This window comes from Otolemur garnettii, unplaced genomic scaffold, assembly GCF_000181295.1.
Source record: "Otolemur garnettii isolate 467f Iridium unplaced genomic scaffold, OtoGar3 scaffold00123, whole genome shotgun sequence".
In the NCBI taxonomy this organism is placed as follows: domain Eukaryota; kingdom Metazoa; phylum Chordata; class Mammalia; order Primates; family Galagidae; genus Otolemur; species Otolemur garnettii.
In genome coordinates this window covers 4,778,607-4,803,740 of record NW_003852518.1, presented here as the reverse complement: position 1 = coordinate 4,803,740, position 25,134 = coordinate 4,778,607, and positions in this window count along the sequence as shown.

The window sequence follows — 25,134 nt, the reverse complement described above, 5'->3', positions numbered from 1 at the left end:
TATAAAATCACGTTTATTCAGTCTATGTTTTTAGGTCTGAGAGAAGTATGTTAAAATCGATTAGTACCATGTATGCCTCTCTTATTTTCTCTTATAATCTGTAATTTCTAATTTATTGCTGTTTTTCCAGGTGAATAGATTTTAATAAGATATGTTCCTTGTGAATTATGGTCTTTAGAATTGTGTTGTTTTCATTGCCTCTTTGTGAAAGAAGGTTTCATTTTTCAATAATGATAAATACACAGAAAGTTGAAAAGATGGTACAGAGAGATCCCACATACCCCTCACAAAGTTTCCTCCATGGTAATTATAGTACAATACTGAAACCAGGAATGGAACATTAGTACATTATGTGTGTAACTCTGTGTCATTGTATCACAAGTGCAGGTGTATGTAACCACCATCACCACTGAGGTGGAGCCATTCCAGGGGACAAAGACTCCTCCTGATGCACTTTTAGAGTTCTGTCACTTCCTCACCACAGCTTTCCCTAACCCAGGGCAACCACCCATCTCCCATTGCTATTAACACAGCATTTTGAGAATGATGTATAAATGGAATCACATGCTATGTGGCCTTTTGAAATTGCATTTTTTCCCTTAGCATAATGTTGCTGAGAACTATAAAAATGATTGCACATATCAGTAGTTCATTCCCTTTTATACCTGAGTTGTTTTAAATGGTATGTGTATGCTGCTGTTGGTTTAACCATTTCTGTTGTTCTAGTTTTAACTATTACAAATACGGCAGCAATTAATAATCATTTATGGCTTTTTATGTGGACATAGTTTTTATTTCTCTGTGCTAATTATCATACTTGCTGGATCTCTTTATAAAGTGCATGTTTAGTCTTACAAGAAAACGCTGAACTATTTTCCAAAGTGGCTATTCTATTTTACATAACTACCAAAGAATCAGCTGTCTAGTTTCTTGACATGTTTGCTAACATTTGGTATTGTGGATATACATATTTTTTTAATTCAGGTTAATATGAGGGTACATATGATTAGGTTACATGATTTGCATTTGTAAGGTGAAGTCCAAAGTCTGAGTTGTACTTGGGTCTTTTACCCAGGAAGTGTTCCCGATACCCCCACATTGTACCTGACAGGTGGGAACTTAACTGAGCCTCCTGCCCCCTCCACTTCTTGAACTTCATTGTGTTTTTCTCTCATGTGGGCCTGTAGTTGTTGGTCTACTATTTTCAGGTTAGTACTGAGTACACGCAATGCTTGCTTTTCCATTTTTCTGCCACCTCCAGTATATGGGGCCGGTGTCCTACTCGTTTGAGCCACAGGTGCTGCCCTAGATACGAGAACTTTTTTAAGGCATATGAAATGCAAATATTTTCTTCCTATTTCCAGCTTGCCTTTCTTTGTTAATTCTTAGAATAACTTTTGATTTGCAGAAAAATTGTGAAGATAGTACAGAAAACTTCCATTTACTCAAACCTAGATTTTTCTATTATTAACATTTACATTAGCAGGGTCTGTCACAATTAATAAACCCATAACATTGGTGCTAATTAAAGTCCATAGTTTATTCAGTTTTCCTCAGCTTTAAACAATTGTTCCTTTACTGCCCCAAGATCTTGTCCGGGTTACCACATTACACTTGGCTGTCATGCCTCCTTGGGCTTCTCTGGACTGTGAAATGTCTCAGACTTTTCCTTGCTTTTGATGACATTTACACTTTTGAGAAGAACTAGTCAGGTGTTTGGTAGAATATTTCTCTTTGGGCATTTGTCTCATTTTTCTATATTGAGACTAGGGATATGGGTTTAGGAAAGAAAATCATAGAGCTAACGTATCATTTTCCTTCCATCATATCAACATACCGGGATGCCATTCTGACAGTAATTAAGGGTACAGAATAAAGGACCTCTATAACACTTTCCCCTTTCCTCCGACCCTGTCTTCTCCCTTGGTCATCAAACATCCCAAATACATATATTGTAGTTGTAAAAAAAATGTTTTAAATTGATGGTTTCAATACTGGGTTGGTGGGATTGATCTAAAAATAGCCATGTGTAATCAGTTTGTTTTTAAGAGGTCTTTTTATTTTTCTTTTGGGAGCCATAATAAAGTCTGATTTTGTGGTTTGTCTAGTTAATACAGTTTCTTTTGAAACTGCTTAGATGGTTCTATGGATTTGAAACATATGCTTTGTGTTGTCTATAAATGTGTGTGTGTGGAACGGTTCAAAGTGATCAGTGCCATCAATCACTCCTCTATGAGAAACATGCTGTGATTTATAAAGTATTGATTAATACCTAACCTTGTCCATAAAGAGAGCTGTTTTCCCTATCAGGACCTGGGTAGGTATGAGTGACTCGTTAAAAATTCCTGCCCCTGTTGATAAACTTCTATTGCAAAGTTTCTTTTGCAAAGGTCTGACTTGCATGAGGCTTAAACATCTCCAAGTTCATTCTCTCATTAATTCTCTCAACATGTTTCTCATAGAGGAGGGATAGACAGAACCAATCACTTTGAACCGTTTCACACACACAAATTTATGGAGTACCTATTACAAGAGATGAATCCAGATCCTGTGTGGATCCTGTGATCCATGCCTTTCCTATGCCAGTGTCTTCTGGGCCATCTTAAAAGGCTGTCAGCAAACTCACCCCAGAACATTTCCCAAAATAAAATTTGTCAGGCAAATGATGGGTCAACCTTGGATGGAGAACATGTCTACTCAAGGAGACTTTGTGTGGGTGAAGATTAAACACTATTTATTCAAAATTGTTGGAAAGATCTGGAAGCATTCTTGGAACCAGGGGCCCACACAACCCTATAGGACATGGAGAGTTCAGATCAGAGGGAAAACACAGTGATGACCTGGCCTAGCCCCTGCACCCTGACTGGAAGCAGCCAGGCTCCTGCCAAAGGGACACTTAGTGTTAAATATAGAACACTTGTCACAGCCACCAAATGGACAATAGAGAAGACAAGTTTGTCCAGCTTGTACATCCAAAGCAGGAGCTCAGCTCAGCAGCAGGGTCCCAGGCCCCAGGCCCCAGACACTGCACTGCTCTGAATACACAAATTATCTATTAGGCTATAGCTTTCACAAGCTACCCAAAGCAAAGAGTGAATCACGAGATTATTGATACAAAGGCATTGGTGACCTTAATTACCTGGATCTTGGGTCGGGAAAATCTTGAGTCAAATCTTGTCCATAATATCTTGAAAACATATATATATGAATTGCTATGGTGAACAGCTTATGTCCTTGTGATCCTGTATTGTGGATTTCATTGCTCTCAACACATCCTGTTGTTGACATCACAAGACCTACTTCCTGAACTACTCTGGTTCTGTTTGCAGGATGATATAGAGATCCAGACAGTGCTCGACCAAGGGGGACCCAGTTCTCTGTCTGGGTCTGCTGCACCTCTTACACTGCCTTATATACCCCAGACCACACAGACAAGCAAATGCACACACACACACACACAGAGAGAGAGAGAGAGAAAATAAGTTCTTGTTTGTGCACGTGAACTTTCCAGTTCCTGGTAGCCTCTGGTAGCCCTGCAGGCTACACAATTACTCTCCATTTTCTCCTGGATATGCATGGAGAGCCACCTTTCCACCTGGCTTAAATCTCTGACCTGGGTTTTGCCTAGTCTTTGTTCCCTTTCATAAGGTATGGTTGCAGGATAAAATACAAGATATTTATATTTGAATTTCAGATCAATAATTTAAAAAACAATAGATAAAGTATGCCCTAAATATTTCATGAGACATACACATACTAAGAATCATTTATTCTTGATCTCACCTGGAATTCAAATTTAATTGGGAATTCTGTATTTTTATTTGCTATATCTGATAACTTTACCTAGAAGGGAAGGCATTTTTATGGATGGCACCCATACTATGGGCATTAATTGTCCATTGAAGTTGTACAAGAAGATAAAGTTGTCCAAGGTGGTAGATGCTTGAAGTTCTTCTGGGCCTATTTGGCGCCCTCTGAATTATGGAGTGAGTTAAAGATAATTAAGAGCAGATGTGCTCCCAAATGTGCCACAGCTCACTTGTAATTACAAGGATCTTTAAAGACTCTTTATTGAGCCTCGAATTGAAGTTTAGTAACAATTGCCAAAACATGTGGGGTTTCCCACGCTACATGTCACAAGGAAACTTGCGTTCAAGCAGAGTCTCTGAGGTCTGTTACCATGCCTACAACATCCTGCAATTAGATGACACAGTTGGTTTCTGTATTTATCTTAAGGAAGTTTATAACCTCTTGGAAGGAAAACATAAACTTCCTTTTTATTCAGAGTCTTACTTGGGATAAGCAAAGACATAGATGTTTTGGTTTATATTGAAGAGAAAACCACTTTCCTAGAAGCTATAGTTAACATCTTGATAGCATTCTTTATTTATGTAGACAGCGATTATGAAAAGAATTATAAAATATCCCCACATATTAAACGCTTCCAAGTTGGGAGCACTTTTGCTCATTAAATTCATTATACTCCATATTCCAGCTAAAAGGATGATCGAAGGTTATTTTAATTCTAATTTCATAGTTTGTTTTTTCTATTCCTCGTTCTCTATCTTTTTTTATTTTTGACTCTCTATTCTGTTTTCTTGTTTATGAAAACTGACTAATAGGACAATATTGATTTAGTGGTCCACCTAATGCTATTTTTCCAAAAAGTAGATCCTAATAACACTGTATTCACTGTAAAGGATTTCTATATTCTAAAAATAAATGGTAAGTATTCAGTGACCATTATTGACCAGATCTGGTGTCGAGTGCTTAGATATAGCTTGAACTCAATTCCTATGAGATGTCTGTAAATTAGAAAGTATATTAAATCCTATTTCACAGCTGTAGAAACTAAGACACACTGTTTATAATTCCTAAGTACACTGAACAATATATCACTTAAATATAAGTGACAAATATAAACAACAAGGTACAAGTCAAACATTCTTCAGTAATCATTCTTAATTACATCTATGCTGGACTTACTGATCAACAGCATCAGGTGAATTGGGTTGTTTCAAATACCCAAACTATTAATTTGGTTTGTATCTTAAGATTTCTCCTCTATACTTCTGAACCCAGGAGTCTGCGGTTGCTGGGAGCTATGAAGCCACGCACTCTACCAGGGACAACTAAGTGAGGCTCTGTCTCAAAAAAATAAAATAAAATAAAAATTAATCCATTATTTTAAAAAATGAAAAAAGGAGATCTGCAGGCCAAGGATCTGGCTGGTAAAGCACGATTTAACAGGTCTCCGTGCTCTGAGATGCACTCAATTTCCTATGTGCCTGTGCACGTGCTAGTCACTAGTGCTACAGGACAAGCACGAGGGCAGCCACCATCTGATCACTTATGGATTTGTGAATTAGAAACACAGACACAGCTCGGCAAGGTGGCTTATCATGTTCCATGATGGGAGGGGGCTTGGTGGTGAGACGTGAGAGTTTGGACAGACTCAGTGGCTGGGGGCTGGAGTCCCCTGAAAGCTCCTGCATTCATCAAGTGCAGTACCTGCCCTGGGAAGAGTTAAGACCAGGATGGTCACCACAGCACCTACAGCTGCGCTCTCCAGGAGCTTGCGGTCTTCATATGTTGGTGGCCTCTGGGTAGCTAAGACCCCTGGGCGGGCCCTCAGTGCTAATGAAAAAGAAAGCAGCTCCGCTAGCATGCTGTCCTGCCTTCAGAACCTGGGCTGCCTCACTTCACCCACACTCCTTTGCTTAGAGACATGTCACAGTCCCAAGCAGGTTTAAGGGAGGTGACATAAGTCCTATTGTGAAATAGGAGCCAGATCACATTCATGCCTCCAACAAACACGCGGGAGAGAAGCTATCATTGTGGTCATCTCCAGGCAATAAAATATGCTCCTTTATGGATGAGTAACCATGTTCTCCCAGGGTACTAAGTACGGGTCTCTCTCCCGCTGAGGAAGCCACAGACTTGTGTCCCACCAGATCCAAGTTCAGGGTGCTGCCTTGTGTATGCAGAACACTGGGGCAGAAGGGGCTTGGAGGACTGAAGTGGACCCCTCCTTTCATAAGTGAGAGCACACAGCCATGGAGTATGGGTTTCTGGACCAGACCTCATGAAAGTTATTGTAAAATTCAGATCCTCTTTTCCTTTCTTTCTTTTTTTTTTTTTTTGCAGTTTTTGGCCGTGGCTGGGTTTGAACCCGCCACCTCCGGCATATGGGGCTGGCGCCCTACTCCTTTGAGCCACAGGCACCACCCCCAGATCCTCTTCACTTTTCTCCTTGTTGCAGGGCTGGTGAGGAGACATGAGGATGATGTGGTCTGGGCACAAACCTGAGGGGTGTGCACCTCTGCTTCTCGACTGGTCCAAGGCAGAGAGAGAGTCGGGGGCCTTTCTAGGTTCTCAGTGGACACCCCACTGAGGTGTTAAGATAGACAGAGATAGATGATAGATGATAGATAGATGATAGATAGATAGGTAGTGATTTCTGTCCACAGCTCCAGGCCCTGGTTATAGCCTTTCGCCACAACGTTCAGTGTGTTAGGCCTCGAGAAACAGAATCTCTCTGACCTTTTCCTTCCCTTCTTCACCTGCCTCAAAGCAGGACTCTAATATTTTCTTTCCTTTTTGATTGTTGGTCACCAAGGCTGTCATTCCAGAGAGGGTGCCACCCCAGAGCCTAGAGGCTAATCACACTGCCACACAGTTGTCCTAGAGGAGTGTGTTTGGGGAGCACTAGATCTGAACTCTGTGCCCCTCCCCCACACCTCACCATACACATATCAACATCTAGATCCTTTGTAATGTCCTTTAAAATAAACTAACAAATGTGTTTTCTTGAGTTCTGTGGGTGCTCCAGCAAATTAATCAAACTCCAAGAGGGGGTCATGGGAACCCCAGCATGAAGCTGGCTGGTCAGAAGTCCTAGAGTCCCATGGGCGGTTTGCAGACTGAGCCCACAGCCTGTGGGAGCTGACACTGTCTCCAGGTAGACAGCACTAGAACTGAGCTAGGAAACCCAGCTGGTACCTGCTGTTTGGTGTGGGAGGAAAGTCCCGACGTTTAATCACAGAAGTCTTTTATTGCATTTATGATTACCATGTGGGAGAGGAAAAACATGTCCCTTAAAACACCCGGTATAGAAATTACCTCTAGAGCAGTAATTTTCAACCAGTGTGCCACTGGTGTGCTGTGAAAGGATTTTAGGTGTGCCACAAAATTTTTTAAAGATCATTAATTACATTCTTCTCGAAAGAAGCTCAAAGCACAGTAAGTGTATTCTCTTTTTTTACTCTTTTTTTTTTTTTTTGATCAACATCATTTAAGTGTGCCGTGGAAGTTTAACTGTGCCATAGTTAAAGTTTAACTGTGCATAGTTCAAGTGTGCCATAATATCAAAAAGGTTGGAAAACACGACTGTAGAGGATTCCTGACAGACTCAGCTTGTGAGCAACTGTTCTCAGGGCCAATAAATTAATTTTAAATTATTGTTGTGGTAAAAGTAGAAAAGTTAGGCAACAATCCCCACCATCCATCTCTAGAACTTTTTTATTCCCCAGAACTTTTTTGTCTTCACAAGTTGAAATTCCGTCTCCAACAAACACTAAGGCCCTCATTATTCTCCCCTAGTTCTGGGAACCACCTGTTCTGCCTCTATGGACTCTACTCTTCCGGAGGTACCTCATGAGAGTGGAATCGTACAGGGCATGTTCCCCTGTGACAGGTTGATCTTGCTTAGTTAGCATTATTCCCTCAAGGCTCATCCATGCTGAAGCTTGTATCAAATAGGGTAGATATTTACTGTACCCCTGTACTCATTTGTTTACATATCCCTCACACATCTGTCCATGGACCTTTAGTTGGGTTTTCTCTGCCTTTAGGCTATTGTGAATAATGCTGCTACGTTATTCAATTACACTGAACATGGGTATGCAGATATCTCGAAACCCTGCTTTAATTCTTTGGGGTGTAACCAGCAGTGGAATTTCTGGATGGCATGATAAGTCTATTGCTAATGTTTTGGGGAAGTGCAACACTGCAAAAATATATTTTCTGTTTTTTTATCTTTTTGATAATAGCCTTGCTAATGTGTGTGAAGAAGCATTTTGTACTGGTTTTTATTTGCATTTCCCTAATGATAGTAGCACTGAGCATCTTTTCATGTGCTAACTGAACATTTGTATGTCTTCTGAGGACAAATGTTTATTCAAGTCCTTCGCTCATTTTTGTACATGTTGTTTGGTTTTGGCTAAGTTGCAAGACTTCTTTATATGTTCTGGATATGAATTCCGTGATTCACCTGTCATTTTATGGGTTATCTTTTCAGCCTATTGACAGTGTCCATTGATACATAAAGTTTTAATTTTAGTAAAGTCCAATTTATCTATTTTGTTGTTGTTGTTGCCTGTGCTTTTGGTATCGTGTAAAAAATCTGAAAAATCATGGCCAAATCTAATGTTGTGAAGGTTTTCCCTTTTTTTTTTCCTAAGAGTTGTATAGTTTGGGGTCTTTCATTTATACCTTACATCCATTTCCAGCTGACTCTGGTATGTGGTGTGAGCTAAGGGTCCAGCTTCATTGTTTCACAGGAGGACATCCAGTTTTCCCAGCATCATTTGGGACAGAGCAGTGAACTCTTAACCACACAGTTTAACTGCGGCCAGAGGCTGTTATTTTACTCCATGTATTACTTCCCCTTCTTTTGAAAGCAAATCCCCATTTTCAGCTGTGATTTCTACCAGATCACCAGTTTGTTTTGCAGGTAGTCACTGGAAAACCAGTAAGATATAAACAAAAGTGTTGCATTCAGTTTTAGAAAGCTGATTATCAAGAGTGCAATTTGTGTGAGGAAAACATTTTTACCATTCATTCTTCTCTGCCACCAGCCTGAAACGTGGACACAGTGACTAGGGTTGCAGAGACTGGAGTCCGTTCAAAAGCAGTCAGGCAGAGAAAAAGAATCCTCCCTTACACGTTTTGTTTTCTTCAGGCTGTAAAAGGACTGAACAAGGTCTGCCCCTGTTGGGAAGATCAATCTACTTCACTCAGCTCACTGACCTAAGTGCTAATTTCATCCAGGAGCACCCTCACAGACACACCTACAATAATACTTCAAGAAGTATCTGGGGGTGGGGCCTGAGGGTCTGCACTTGTGACGGGTTCCAGGTGAGGCTGTTGGTGCCAGTCTGCAGTGCTCATTGGCAGGCCGCAGTGCCACCTCGGAAATCAGGCAGGATGGTAACATGGGCTCTTAGAGCTCACACAGCTGCCCATGGAAAAGGCTTTTCTGTCCTAATCCTTGCCATTAAATTTCTCTCTAAAAAAAAAAAAGAAGTATCTAAGCAGCCTCCATGGCCTATCAAGTTGACACATAAAATTAGCTATGACATGTCTATCCCTTGTCTCTTCAGCACCCAAACCACCTTATTAAGTCCTACTTAATCTTCAGATAAGATAATAATAAGGCCATAGTTTTAACTAATGTGATACACCTATTCTATATACAACCAAAAATGTACTAACCTTTTCCACAGAAGAGGAGATGAAGTCTTTAAGTGATATTTACCCTTCTTTTTGATATCCCATCACTTCAATTCTATGATTTAAAATTAATGATATTTAAATAAGATAATAAATCAATGAATCTTATGTTACATGATAAGGGAATAAGTAAAAAGAAAGCAAAGGTGTTTGCTTGGTATATATGTTCAAATATATAAATATATACAATATATTGATACAGACAAACAAGCATATTCAATACAAACTAAGGAGGAATACTCATGCGACTACAGTTCTTATTCTGTAACAGGTCAAGTGTTGTAGCTGATATTTATAAGATCTTCCTTTTTTTAATTAAATGATAGCTGTGTACATTAATGCGATCATGGGGTACAGTGTGGTGTTTTCAAATACAATTTGAAACATTTTCATCAAACTGGTTAACATATCTTTTATGTCATTTTCTTAGTTATTGTGTTAAGACGTTTATATTCTGCTTTTAAGACCTCTTCTTCTATCCTTTTTATATTCCCTTTGCCTTCATTCAGTGAGATCCTCAGCTGGTAGATGTTCTCTATCTTTCAGGGTAACCCAGGCCATTCTTCTTGAAGAGTATAGGCCATGCATAGTGCTGACGGGATGGGGTTGTTAGGGTTTTCCATTGACTTTAATCACAGGACATGACAATATTAAGAGACCTCCAGGGGACCTCCTGCAGCCCAAATATTGTGAAATAGCAGGCCAGTGTCTTCTTGGGGTTCAGATAACTCACCCCAGCACAGTGATTCCCTTCTTTGTCAGTGGATTCTGGGGCATGAGATGCCCAAAATGGCCGGGTGGCATTCTTAACTTCCAGTTCAGTGGGATCACTGCAGTCTCCTATTGGAAGCATTTCTCTCTCTCTGGAACTAACACCTCTAGACTAGCAGCTCATAAACTTGGGAAGAGGAAGAAAAATCCCTGCCAGAGAAGTGCTCCTATCCTCAGGAGAAAAAGCATCACCTTGAATGAACAGGAACAGGCATCAGAAGACCCTTGCCCAGCTCTTCAGGTTATTGTCACCTCACTAGCTCTGTAAGGAGTCTTCAAAAGGCCAGTCTACTATTCTGTTAAACCAGCTCCTTCAGGACAGTGGGAAACATGGTAAGGCCAATGAATTTCATGAGCATAGGCCCGCTGTGGTACTTTACCCCTGGGAGGTGATTTCTTTGATCAGAAGTAACATCGTATGGAATACTCTGACTCTGGATAAGGGCATCCTGTGAGTACAGATGGTAGTTTCACCAAGTGTTGCACACGGGCTGGATGCAGTGGCTCACTCTATAATCCTAGCACTCTCAGAGGCCAAGACAGGTGGATTGCTGGGGATCATGACTTTGAGACCAGCCTGAGAAAGAGAAAGATCCTGACTTTACTAAAAATAGAAAAATTAGTTAGGTGTTGTGGGGCAGGAGCCTGTAGGCCCAGCTACTCAGGAGGATTACCCAAGCCCAAGAGATTAAGGTTGCTGTGAGCTATTATACAATAGCACAGTACTCAGGATGACAGAATAAGACTCCTTCCAAAAAACCAAAACAGCATTGTACCTGTATGTAGGGAGCACAAATCTGTATCCAGTGTGTCCATTAAATTAAAAACAAAACATCTGCCCTTCCATGGTGGAAGCAGCCCAGTGTAATAAACCTGCTACTTCCTAGCTAGCACTCCCAGGAATAGTGCCGGATGGGGGTTCAGTGTTAGTTCCTGTTGCTGGAAGACTGGACACTTGACAGTGGCCATAACCAAGTCAGCCTTGCTGAGTGGAAGTCCCTTTGCTGAGCCCATGCATAACCTCCACTCCTAGTATCACGGCCACCTTATGAAGACAGGGAGGGCTGGGGAAAGAAGCCGCCTGATATCCACAGACTGAGTCACCTTGTCGGCTGGATTATTAAAGTCCTCCCCTCTTTACATGGGGAAATAAGTCACTCAGATAATCAAGTAAATTATGAGTAAAATAATGTGCATATTTTTTCCTAGTGAAACCTCACAGATTTATAAATCATTTGTAACATTTAGAGTATAAACTTCCATCAGATTCTGAAACACTCAACTGGTTTATACTTTTCTTCCCAGCATATGAAGGAAATTAAATGCAGGATTTAAATGTGGAAAAGGGTAGATCAGAATACAAATTCTATCTTATATTTTAACAAAACACATTTGTATTATTCTTCAAAATTGAGACTAAATCTTACACAACTAAATCCCTCCCAACATAGAGGGAGCCCAGGACTGCCAGGTACGGAAGCGCTCTGTCTCTTGTCGGCCTTCCCAGCCTCCTGAGCAAGGCATTACCACTCTGAACATCCCTCTCTCATTTGTCAAAACTCCTAGTCCTGTTTGAGCTGGAGATTACCAAACATTGTTTCATCTTGAAAATGGTATCTATTTACTACTCGTACTAGTAAGTTTTTACACTTTTAAAAGAAGAATTAAAACTCCCTATTAGGAATATAAATAAAATAACACATATTTCTAGTGAAACCTCATAGATTTACAAGTCATTTATAGTATTTAGAATAGAAACTCACTTTAGATTCTGAAACACTGCAACTGGTTTATACTTTTTTTCCCAGCATAGAAAAGAAAAAATCGTTAAGTATGAAAAATGTGGGCAGAAAATTATTTTCCACAAATGCTGCCATTCCATTTTCACTTGAAAAAAGAAATGAAAATATTAAAATTCCAAAAGAAAACTGGTTTCCATGCTACTCTTAAAAGTAGTGGCAGAAAACTTTGGCCTTGAGAGATGTCCACACGGACCTGGAAGTCTCGTGGCCTTCAGCCCCTTGTGGTTCCCTCGAGGGCCCTTGTTCTGGCCACTCCTCCCTCCCTGATGCCCAGGAAGCCACAGTCTGCTCACTTTGTTCTAGACTACAGAGAACACTAGTCAAGAGTTGGATGCAAAATCTTTCCAAAGCAGACTTTTAACAAATAGTTCTTCACAAAAAGCCAATTTCTATTTATAGGACCAACATGCTTTCCACAAATAGAGACTGCAGGTTGGTGGGGTTGTGACACTGCCTACGATGCTGGCTTGGGATCCCACACAGCTGCTTTTCTGTGGTTCCCTTTGCTTTCGACAAACATGCACCAAACATCTTTTGAGGCCATTCCCCCCCAAACCCAGTCCCTCTACAAAATGCAGTGGATTCATGCTACTAATTTTATAGTTCCTTCTCTTGGAGACGTTCTTGGTTTAGTAGATGAGTTAGAAAACATAAACAAAACTGAGTATAATCTTTCCTCCAAATTGATAGCGGTTCTGGGATTGGGGGCAGCTAGAATAGAAAAGATGGGGTTACCGACTCTAGCCTTTTGTAACTTTAGTGTCTCTGGTGAACCAGGCCCTGAGGCCTACCTTTTAGCCAATGATGATGGGTGAGTCTTCCTAGTGACCTGTTAGAATGTCCTCACTGGGTTGCTCTGGGCGTGGGTCCCCTGGATGTCCCGGTCGCCCACTCAGACACAACCATTCCTCCACGGCTGGGGCTCCTCTTGCCATCAGTGCCACATTAACATCCTAGAATGGCTCACACTTTGCTCCTCTACGCCTGTACATAGGCGTTCTGCTGCCAACCAAGCACTCTAAGTCCACCTGACATCAACCAATATTTTTTGAGAACTAAGGTAGCTCAGATGTAGAGGGAAAAAAGGCACAAGCAGTGAACCAGGCTGGTCTCAGCCTCTGGGTCACTTACCAGCCTTGTCATCTTGGGTAATTTACAAAACTTTATTGAGAAAGAGTTTCCTCTTTAATAAGAGGACCATAATGTCTATTTCAGGAGGGATGTTGTAACGGTTAACTTAAATGGCCAATTAAGAGTGCCTGGTATATACTGACCAGCCAACCAAGGTCATGTAATGGCCATTTCCTTTTGGAGGGGCATCCTGGCCCTAGCAGATCAGAGGTGAGATGCTCTGCCCAGGTTTAGATTATGCTCAGTTCCTTTCATTTGAGATACTCTATGGTAATTACCTCTTCCACTGGGCTATATAGATTATTTGGCAAGGATCATGTCATTTCTTGTCTTTAGCCCTTAGCAAATTTCCTACCACCCAGTGGAAATTTATATACTTTTGCAAAATCAGTATACACTAAAAAGTGGGCTAGGCTTGCCACACTTGTCTATCCAGAATAAATAAAGTCACAGGTTCCCCCTCATTTCCAGGGCTCTGCACCTCCAGCTCCCTGGACATGCTGCCCCAGCACCTCATGCATGGTGAGTTTCAGCATTTTGCAGGCGATGGTTCTTACATCTATACCTAGTACACTAAAGGATATGTGACCTTTCTCACATTTATGCACATTCAAATTGATGTGATGATGAGAAGCTCTTTTACAACAACAACTAAGTGCAAGTTTCCATATTGCTCACTCATAAAACAAAGTCACACTTTACTTGAAACATCTCTATTTAGATAACATATTCCTAACTTTATCCTGAACATATATTTTTTAGCACGGTAAGAATGTTTAACGTGAGACCTACCCTCTTAATGAAATTTTAAGTGTACCGTGCAGTATTGCTAACCATAAGTAAAATGTTGCACAGCAGATCTCTAGAACTTACTCAGTGTGTGTGTGCGTGCTGAAGGGAAAGTTTATATCCATTGAATAGTCATCCCCAGTCTCCCCAGCCCTCCAGGGCTGGCCACCACTCTCTGTTACTTTGAGTTCGATAATTTTTTCGGTCTCTCATGTAAGTACAGTGTTTGCCATTCTGTGACTGGCTTATTTTACTTACCATAACATCTGCTAGGCTCAGTCATGTTGTTACCAGGGGAAAGTCCCTTTCTTTTCTAAACTCCGAATGACATTACACTATTCACATTTTTCCTTATCTATTTCTCCATTGTTTGATCTATAAATTATGTCATATCTTGGCTATTGTGAAAATTTTCTACAAATATGAGAGTGCAAATATGTTTCAAGATCGTGATTTAAATTATTTTGAATAAATATTCAAAGTGGGATTGGGCAAGATTATGGTTGTAATCCTAGCACTTTGGGACACTGAGGAAGGAGGATCACTTGAGGCCAGGAGTCTGAGACCAATCTGGCCAACTCTTCATCTATCAAAAAATAAAATTAGTTGAGGGTGGTGGTGGGTGCCTGTAGTCCCAGCTACTCAGGATGCTGAAGCAGAAGAATCACTTGAACCAAAGAATTTGAAATTGCTGTGAGCTATGATGATGCCACTGCACTCTAGCCTGGGCAACAGAGTAAGACCTGTCTCATAAAAAAAAAAAAAAAAATTGATACTGATGGTAGTATTATTTTTAATTTTTTGAGAAATTTCCTTGTTTTTTTCCATAGCAGCTACACTGTTTTACATTAACACCAAAAGTACATATTGGCTCCAATTTCACATCCTTGCCAACAATTACCAATTACATATATATAACAACTATACTAACAGACATAAGATAGTATCTCATTGTGATTTTGACTTACATTTCCTTGATGCAGATTCATTACAAGCCTCATTAAAATTCTAATGGCATTTTTCATAGAAATAGATGAAACAATCTTAAAATTCACATGAGATCACAACAGCATGTGAGATGCTGAATAGCCAAAATAATCATCATTAAAAAGAATAAAGCTGGAGGCATCAAACTTTCTGATTTTAAATTATATTACAAAGTTCCAGTAAAGAAAACATCATGGCACTGCTTTAAAGACAGACAGATGGAAAAGTGGAACAGAGTAAAGATCCTTGAAATAAATTCATGCAAATATGGGCAACTCACCTTTACTAAGAGTGACAACAATGTTCAGTAGGGAAAGTGTGGTTTCTTCAACAAACGGTATTGGGGAAACTGGATATCTACATGCAAAAGAGGAAATCAGATACATATATTACCCATAATACACACAAAAAATACAAAATGTTTTAAAAACTTAAATTTAAGAACTGAAACTGTAAAAATCTTAGGAGACATAGGATAAAAACCTCATTGCAGGGGCTTTGGCAACGATCTCATGAGCATAACTGCGAAGGAAAAGGCAAGAAATGCAGAAATAGGCAAATAGGACTTCACTGAGCTGAGAAGCTTCTGTATAGCAAAGAAAACAATTGGCAGACTGATAGGGCAACCCACAGAATGGTAGAATATATTTGTATCTAATACGGAGTTAATATCCAAAATATATACGGAAAATCTTACAACTTAATAGTTGGCAAAACAACAACAAAAGAATACATGACTCAATTTAAAAAATGAGACTTGATAAATGCAACCTGGGTAAAAAAGGATTTGAATAGACATTCTCCAGAGAAAACATCTAAGTAGCCAACAGGAACATGGACCAATGTTCTCCTCCAAATGCTGTACACGGAGGCATGCTATTCTTCTCCAAGCACTGCAGCTCAGTTTTTGACTTCTGTGAAAATAGTTTTCAGCTTTCCAGAATGCTTTTCCATCCTCGTCTGACCTTTTCCCCTTTTAGGTCATTTGGTTTTCTTTAAAAATGGGATTATTTCATTCACTATAGGCACAAATGTTGGAATATCCTGAATTCCTATTTGTTTGGGCACAGACACAACTGTAAAACGTTAAAAGTAACTGACATCCTTCAAAAACACCACTCCAAAGACTAACCATGAAGTCCTTCTGATCAATTTTAAATATCCTTTATAGATTTCAGGTAAAATGTAAAAGTCTGTCATCAGATGTTTTGCTTTCAGAAAAAAAAAGAAGACTGAGAAATAATCCTTGGTTTGGAATTTCCATAATAGGAATTATATGAAATTGTTTGGAATTTCCATAACAGGCTATAGCTGGAAATATTAAAATAAAGGAATCTCCATCTCTTGACACATGGAAAGATGTGACCTGATTCATTACTCACAGATGTGAGATCCACTGCAGAAAGGCACGCAACCTGCTGGCCTTGCTCCTCAGCCATCAGCGACTTGACTTGGGCACCTCGCCTCCAGGAATACAGTTTCCAGGCCAGGAAATTCGAGCTCACTCCCTCTCCCCTGCCAGTCTCCCACCCACACTCTTCCCTGTTCCCAGGCCCTGCTCTTCCACTCCAGCTGCCCACATATTCCTTTCCCCAGCTCCCCTCTCATCAAAGACACATCTGTCCCTCTCTTCTCAGTTCTGAGCATACCCTTTGTTGGCATCACTCTGTTTCCAAATCAGCCAACATATCTCCTTATGGCTCACGGACATTTCCAGACCTTTCTGAGGGCATCTGCTTCTCCCTGACCCACATGTGTTGTCCTACCTTCCTGCCTCCTGAGCTTTCCTTTCCATTCCTCTCTGCTGACCTTGGTTCCCCCACTTGCACCTTCACTTCCCTCTTGTCCTACATTGCCCTACCTCTCCCACCTGTGCGTTCACTTCCTTCCCTCAAATAAAGCTCCACTCCAACATCAATCTGTTCATTTTCTCCCCTTCCCTTCCCTTTCCTTTCTCTTTCTCTCCTTCCTTCATTCCTTCCTTCCTTCCTTCCTTTCTTTCTTTCTTTCTATACAAGGTCTTGCTGTGTCACCAGGGCTAGTGTGCTATGGCATCATCATAGCTCACAGCAACCTTAAACTCTTGGACTTAAGTCATCCTGGGACTACAGGTCTGAGCCATAAAGTTGAGCTAATTTATATAGATAGATAGGTAGATAGACAGACAGATAGATAGAAATAATATATGTATATATGTGCATATATACACATGATGTATAGATGTATATATGTACATAAATATGTATATATATACACACACGTGATGTATAGATGTATATATATACAAATATATATATATATATGTACTTTTTTTTTTTAATAGTGTCTTGGTATGTTGCCTAGACTGGTCTGAAACTCATGGCCTCAAGTGATCCTCCCTCTTCAGCCTCCCAAAGCACTGATTACAGGCATGAGCCACTATACTCAGCCTAACTTTTCGTTTCTTTCCCCATTCCCACGCTTTTCTATTACACCCTCCTGTCCCCCTTCCCCACTGGCCACTATTGTTCTTTGCATCCTCTCTTTGATTCTCTTTCACCTTTATACTTTATTACGAATTAGTACATAGTGCTCTGAATTTTAACAAAGCCTTTCCTTTGGTCATCTAAGCTTCAAAATCATGGGCTGAGTTGCTATTATAATTATCATTCTGCAGTGAAGGCCTCAGAGTTAGTTAACTTCAGGTGGGGCTACCAGCCCAGCCCACCAAGAAAAGACATCACTGTTTCCCCTTCCTGGCCTGCCATAGAGGAAGATGAGGATGAGGGACAGGAGCAGATCTACCGAGCAGGACAACAGAGCTGTGCTGTGCTGAGTGCGATAGAAATGGTAGCTCCCTGGACACCAGAAGGTGCCATGAATGGTTCCCAGGCTTATACCTGATTCATGGTTTACATTGTTTTTTTGATGGTTGCTTGGCTACTCGTTTTGTGCTTAGACCCCCTCCGAGTTGTTGATTTCACTGATTTCAAAAATAATTTTCACAGGCAAGTTTCACAAATTCTCCCTACAACAGTTCCTGTGAAGTGTGGAGTATCAAGAGACATAAAGAGAAGCTTCTCTGAAGAAGACAGGCACATGGTCTACAGACATGAAAAAATGCTTATCATCTTTAATTATCAGAAAAATGCAAATCAAAACCACTTTGAGATACCATCTAACTCCAGTAAGATTAGCCCACATAACAAAATCCCAAAACCATAGATGTTGGCATAGATGTGGAGAAAAAGGAACACTTCTGCACTGCTGTGGGAGTGCAAACTAATACATTCCTTTTGGAAAGAGGTTGGCAAAAATCAATTTGCAAGAAAGATATTTGCACCAAATTATTCATTGCAGCTCAATTCATAATAGCCAAGTCATGGAAGAAGCCCTAGTGCCCATTCACCCATGAATGGATTAATAAATTATGGTATATGTATACCATGGAATATTATGCAGTCTTAAAAAAAGATGGCACCTTTACCTCTTTTATGTTTACATGAAGGGACCTGAAACACATTCTCCTGAATGGAGAATTCTCAAGAATGGAGGAAAAAGTATCCAGTGTACTCAGTACTTCTATGAAACCAACTTATATTTACTCACACTTTCTTATGAAGGATAGAACACAACTATAGCCCATGATGAAGGAGAGAAATGGAGTGGGAAGGGAGGGGAGAGGGGAGGTTTGATAGAGAGAGGGTAAAAGGCAGGACCACACCTATGGAGCATATTGCAATGGTACAAGTTAAATCTGTCAAATGTAGAACATAAATGTCATAACACAATAATCAAGTAAATGAGGCAAAAGCTATGTTGATTGGCTTGATGTAACCACGTCAGATTGTATAAAAAAAAAACACATTGTACCCCATGTATGTATAAATGTATTCATGATCTATGTGTATATGACTTAATAAAAAATAATATAAAAATAAATTTAAAAAAAAAGAAACGGTAGGGGTGGAGGTTGGGGCCGGCAGGTCTGAGAATGGCCAGGTGTGAGCACACTTACTGTCAAAGGGAAAGAAGCATTGACAGTTCAGCGGAAGGTGCCGAGGAGGATGGGCCAGGAAGGGGTGGGGCCGGCACAGCTTTTGGGTCAAGAAATGGTGTGCTGTGTTTCTGTCACTCATAGGAATGAGAAAGGGCACAGAAGGAAATGTGTGCATGTGGAGGCAGTTGGGATATGAGGGAATTGGTCACTGGCAAACCTCAATTTTTCTTGAGCCAAGAATCTCAGCCTTCTCCTATGTGTTAAGGGATAAAGGTCAGTTTGGGTGCTTGAAGTGAGGATGGCTCCCCTGAGGGAAATGAGAGAGACCACAGGGCAGGTAGATTTGATGTCGGGGGTTAAAACAGGGCTCTTGGATAGGTTTCCACAGCTGTGGGGCTTCCCTCCCATGGGTCTAACTGGGACTCTCAGACAACCCTGTCTGGTCTATGTCTGAGATATAGTTTCCTACTAAGAAAAGATAGTACAGAAAAACCAAGTCACTTTATGTTGTTTCAGCCCCACAGAATAGAAAGAAAAGCAATTCAGGACACAAAATAGTGTGTGAGTTTCTTATTGCTCCATGTTTAACTAGTGAAATTACTAAGTGTGGATTGATGTTGGGACTATTTCAACTGAAGGCTGTAGGATGGCAAGATGAGATTTTTCTGCACCCCATCTGATTCTACTTTTTAACAATGTGGGCAAACATCTACAGAAATACGGAAGACAAGTAAGAGGCAGCTTACTTGCTGCCTAAGCTGAGACCCTGCTCAGAGCTTGCTCAGAGCTTGACACACGTCCTCGCAGGATGAATGGAGCTCACAGCCCTACTGGCCCGTAGGCACAGTGGTCACAGTGAAATCTGTAGTGAGTGTACCTACAAATCCCTGTGAGGGACATGTTTACATGCACAACTGGTTGCATAGCAACCACACAGTTGCATATGTGCAGTCAACCCCCCAATGCACATACACACACACATGTGCACACATACACTCACACACAAGAACACACACACACATACATACAGAGGATGCATCTCCATGTACCCCACATGATACGCTCACCTGCACACCCACATCTGTTATGGCCTCACACTCACATACATTCAGCACCCCACATGCACATGTGTGTTCACCAGCACAGAGTACACAGGCCCCACCCTCTTAAGACACAGGATAAGGACACACTCAGCATCACCATCTGCTGCTGTTAAATCAAAACTTGCCACTCTGTCTCACAGTGTTCCTCTCTCCCACATTCTCTATTCATCTATCATTCTCACCTGTGCCCCTCAGCACTACTTTCAGGCTCATATATGTGCACTGCCACCCCCTGTGTCAATACATAAACTGCACGCAAGCCCACATATTCCTTAAGGTTCTCACACATGCTCCTAAATGGCCTCTCGTCTGCATGTGATTCTCTCTCGAGCTAGCCTGCCCACCAGGTGCAGAAGCTCCCAGGCTCCTCCACCTTCTGCCACCTGCTTTCATCCTCCAGTTTGTTCCTGTCCCCACTCTGGGCCCCACATGTGCACCTCCATGCCACAAACCCCTCATACCTTCTGCTGTCTCTCACACTCCAGGTCTTCTGCACCAAGTCTCCCATGCAGCTAAGCTGTATACATGGGCCCTTCACACTGCACACCTCCACACATGCAGTTCGTGCCTGAGATACCCCTCATGTGTGGACACCCCTCGCATGTGGACCCCCATACACAGAGAATCCCCCTTTTCCACACTTCTCCCTCTCACTCACACATGCATCATGGAAAGTGCCCACCTCACTTCTCTCATATATGTTCCCTAACACCCCACAATCACATTTCTATTCGACCAAGTAACACAGGTTCAAGGCAACATATTAAGCTAAGACATATATAATAAAAATATTACATTGGACTTTCACTTCTGGAAAGATGGTGTAGACACTTTCCCTATTCTTATCACTAAGTATAATAATAATCTCTGGATGTTTTGTGTTTAAAACAAACCCAGGAAAGCCTTGAAAGTGGGAAAGAAAAAGGTGGCTGGCCTTTGGACCTAAGAAATGACACAGAGCTGAGTTCCCTGAGTTTTCTTGTCTTTTTTTTTTTTGAGACAAACTCTCACTATGTCACCTTCAGTAGAGTGCTATGGTGTCACAGCTCACAGCAACTTCGAACTTTTGGGCTTAAAATGATTCTCTTGCCTCAGCACCCCAAGTAGCTGGGATTACTGTTGCCCATCATAATGCCCAGCTATTCTTTTGTTGCAGTTGTCATTGTTATTTAGCAGATCTGGGCTTGGTTCAAACCCGCCAGCCCCTGGTGTATGTGTCTGGCATGTTAACTACTGAACTATATGCACTGAGCCACTGAGTTTTCTTTTTGCCTGTGTATCTTAGACTTAGAGCTGAAGAAGTCAGGAAACTGGAAACAGCAGTAGACACAGCAACAGAATTCTCAACAACAGCTCTGTCTTTCTAAAGAAAAGTCAAGAAAGAGGCAGCCTGGCAAGGCAGAAAACTTTTACACAATAACAGCTCTATTCCACAAACACCACAGAAAACTCATTGCCTGCCCCCCTTATGAAAACTAGCAAAGGCCAAGCTGGGACTCCAGACCTCCATTTCAGGGAGCTGTGGTAAGGCACCCAACACCCTTGCAAGGGGTGCCAGAGAAGGCCAAGTCCAGAGCTGAGATTCCATCCCTGCCACCTGGTAGGAACACACTCACACTTGCAGGACAGTGCAGACCACAGGAGAGCTATGTTTTCATCCACAAGGGGATGACACCTGCAGACTATGGCAGCTTCAGTGGAGGTTTAGCAGCATCCCCCATGCCCACTGGTTACAGGGCCAGCCCTCCATGCCAGTAGAAGTCCCATGGGAATAATGGGGCAGTCTATACCTCGCTCAAGGAGGGTCATCAGAGTCCCTATGAAGAATCAGAACTTTCCCACCTAGCGGTAAAGAGGAGCCCCGCCTATACTACATGCCACTATGGGGTCAGCGGGGGGGGGGCGCCCAGTTTCCATAGTCACCTGGCAGTAATGATGTGCTGCCCCCCCACCTCCCACACTGAGCAATGTCAGAGGAGTCCCAGTGAAACAGAAGATTTAATAAGATTCAGCACCTCCTAAGATAATACCCAAATTCTCCAGGTTTAATAGAAAATAATCCTATAGATTAAGAACCAAGAAAATCACAACTTGAATGTGAAAAGACTATCAAAAGACAGCAAAACTGAAATAACACAATTGTTAGAATTATCTAATAGGTATTTGAAAGTAGCTATCATTAAAATGCTTCAACAAGCAATAATAAACATGACTGAAACAAATAACAGAAAGCCTTAGCAAAAAAAAAAAAAAAAAAACAGATGTAAAAAAAAACCAATTACACATTTTAGAACTAACAAATATAATAACTGAAATAGGACACTCAGTAGTTGGGATCTGTGTTCGTTCATTTGGTGTTGCTGTAATAGATTATTTAAGACTGAGTAATGTATACAGAAAAGAGATTTATTTGGCTTCCATTCCCAAGAGATCACTCACCTCCAAGGAAGGACATTAACCTGTTCATGAGGGATTGATGCCAATAATTTGAAACTTCTCACCATCTAACATTGCACATTGGCAATTTAATTTCAACATGAATTTTTATATGGACAAACTACATGCAAGTCACAGCAAGGTCAACAAAAAATAATGGAGAGGATAGATTTTGGTGAACCTGAAGATAAAACAATAGAAGTTACCTAATCTGAACAATAGAGAGAATAGAGGTGAAAAAAAAATCAAGCTTCAGGGTTATGTTAGACTATAACCTTATCTAACAATTGTGTCATTGAAGTCCCAAGAAAAGAGAAGAAAAAAAGATGCAAATAACAAGATATAATGACCAAAACTTTCCCAAATTTTGCAAAAAAATATGAACCTATAGATCAAAGAAGATGAGTAAACTCCACACAGGACAAACATAAGAAATCAAAGCCAAAACATATTTTAAGCAAACCGTTGAGAACTAAAATCAGTGAAAAAATCTTGAAAGTAGCAAGACACAGAAGAACAATTCTTTCATATGGAGAAACGACAGCAGCTTTCTTAAGGAAGTGGTACAACTTTTTCAAATGCCAAAAGGAAAGAACCATTAACCCAGAATCTTTTATTAATAAAGATATCCTTCAAGAATAGGGACAATTAAAACATTCTCAAATAAAGGAAACCTATGAGATCCCTGAGAGAGGCCTGTTCTAACAGATGGCTAAAGAAAATCCTCTGGAACAGAAAAGATGCTGAACAAAGGAACATCAGGAAGATAGAATAGAAAGGGCAAAAAAAAAAAAGGGCGCATAAAATACCCTTCCTTTTCTTCTTCAAATTTCTAAATCACATTTAACGTTTGAAACAGAAATTGTAACACTGTCTGATGTTCATTAACATTTGCAAAAGACATCCCTAAGATAATTTCATTAATATTATATAGAAAGAAGGAAAAGGGAAGTAAGGGGACAATACTTTACTAGGATGGTTCAAATGGTGACCCCTACTGGCAGTGATGAATTCCCTCTATGCAATGTAATACCTTGAGCAACACGTACAAAGCAATATGAAGTCATACAGTCAGAACACTATATGTATGTCAAAATGGGGTTCTCAGTAATGGCCATGTGAAAAACGTGAAGGCAGGCAACAGAAAACAGAATGACATGCAGAAAACAAAGTGGAGAAAAAAGCAATGGAAAAGAGAGGGGGAAATCCCTGGGGTTTTGACACTAAATTATAATTAATAAATAGATATTTAGGTTTCTAGATATAAGAAAAATATCAAAAATACTTATCTCTAAGTAAGTTAAAAATGAGATTTAAATAGTGGCAACATTTACAAAAGCATCAAAAATATCAAATATCTGTGAATAAATCTAAAAAGAAATGTAAATTGCATATCTGAGAAACACCAAATATATAACTTGAAAGGAATTAAAGGAGACCAACATAAATGGACACGTATAGCAGACTAGTGATTTAAAAGACTCAATATTAAGAAAATGTCAATGGGCCTCAAACTTATCTATAGATTAATACATTCGCAGTTCAAATCCTGATAGTATGCATTTGTACGGCATTTGTAATACTGTGACAATCTCATGTAGAATAGTTCCACAGCCCTAAAAGCCCTCTGTGTTCTACCCATTTATTCCTCTTTTGCTCTGTTACCCCCGGCAACCACTGATCTTTTTATGATCTTCATCATTTTTGCCTTTTCCAGAAAATGATTCCATCATTTGGAATCACGTAGTATGGAGACTTTTCAGATTGGCTTCATACTTAGTCATATGCATCTAGGGTCCCTCCTCATCTTCTCATGGTTTAATGGCCTGTTTCCTTTTAGTGCTGAATAATACACCCTTGCCTGGATGTACCACATTTTATCCACTCACCTACTGAATGACAACTTGTTTGCTTCCAGGTCTTGGCAATCATGAATGAAGCTGTTGGTAACACCCATCTGCAAGTTTTTGTGTGAGCATAGTTTTCAACTCTTTTAGCTAAATACCAAGGAACATGTTAAGAGCATGTTTACTTTTGTAATAAACTGCTAAACTGTTCTCCAAAGTGATCGTACCAGTCTCTGTTCTCACCAGCAATGAACGCTGAGAAATCCTAGTGTTCTGCAACCTTGTCAGTAGTTAGTGTTTTAAAATTGTTGGAGTTTTATTCACTTTAATATATGTGCAGGGGTTTCTCATAATAGTTTTAATTTATAATTTCCTAATGACATATGATATTGAGCATCTTTTGATATGTTTATTTAATTTTTCTTATTATTTTTTTCTGAGACCAAGTCTCATTCTTTAGCCCTGGGTAGAGTGTCATGGTATCATAGCTCACAGCAACCTCAAGTTTGTGGGCTTGCTCAATCCTCTTACCTCATCCTCCTGAGTAGCTGGGCCTACAGTTATGCACCACTATGCCCAGCTAGGTTTTCTACTTTTGGTAGAGATAGGGTTTCACTCTTGCTCAGGCTGGGCCAGAACTCCTGAGCTTAAGCAATCCACCGGCCTTGGCCTCCCAGAGTGCTACAATTACAAGCGTGAGCCACCACTCCTGACCCTTTTGATATGTTTCATTGCTGAGAAGTCTCATAATGTATTTTTTCTATTTTTTATTAGAT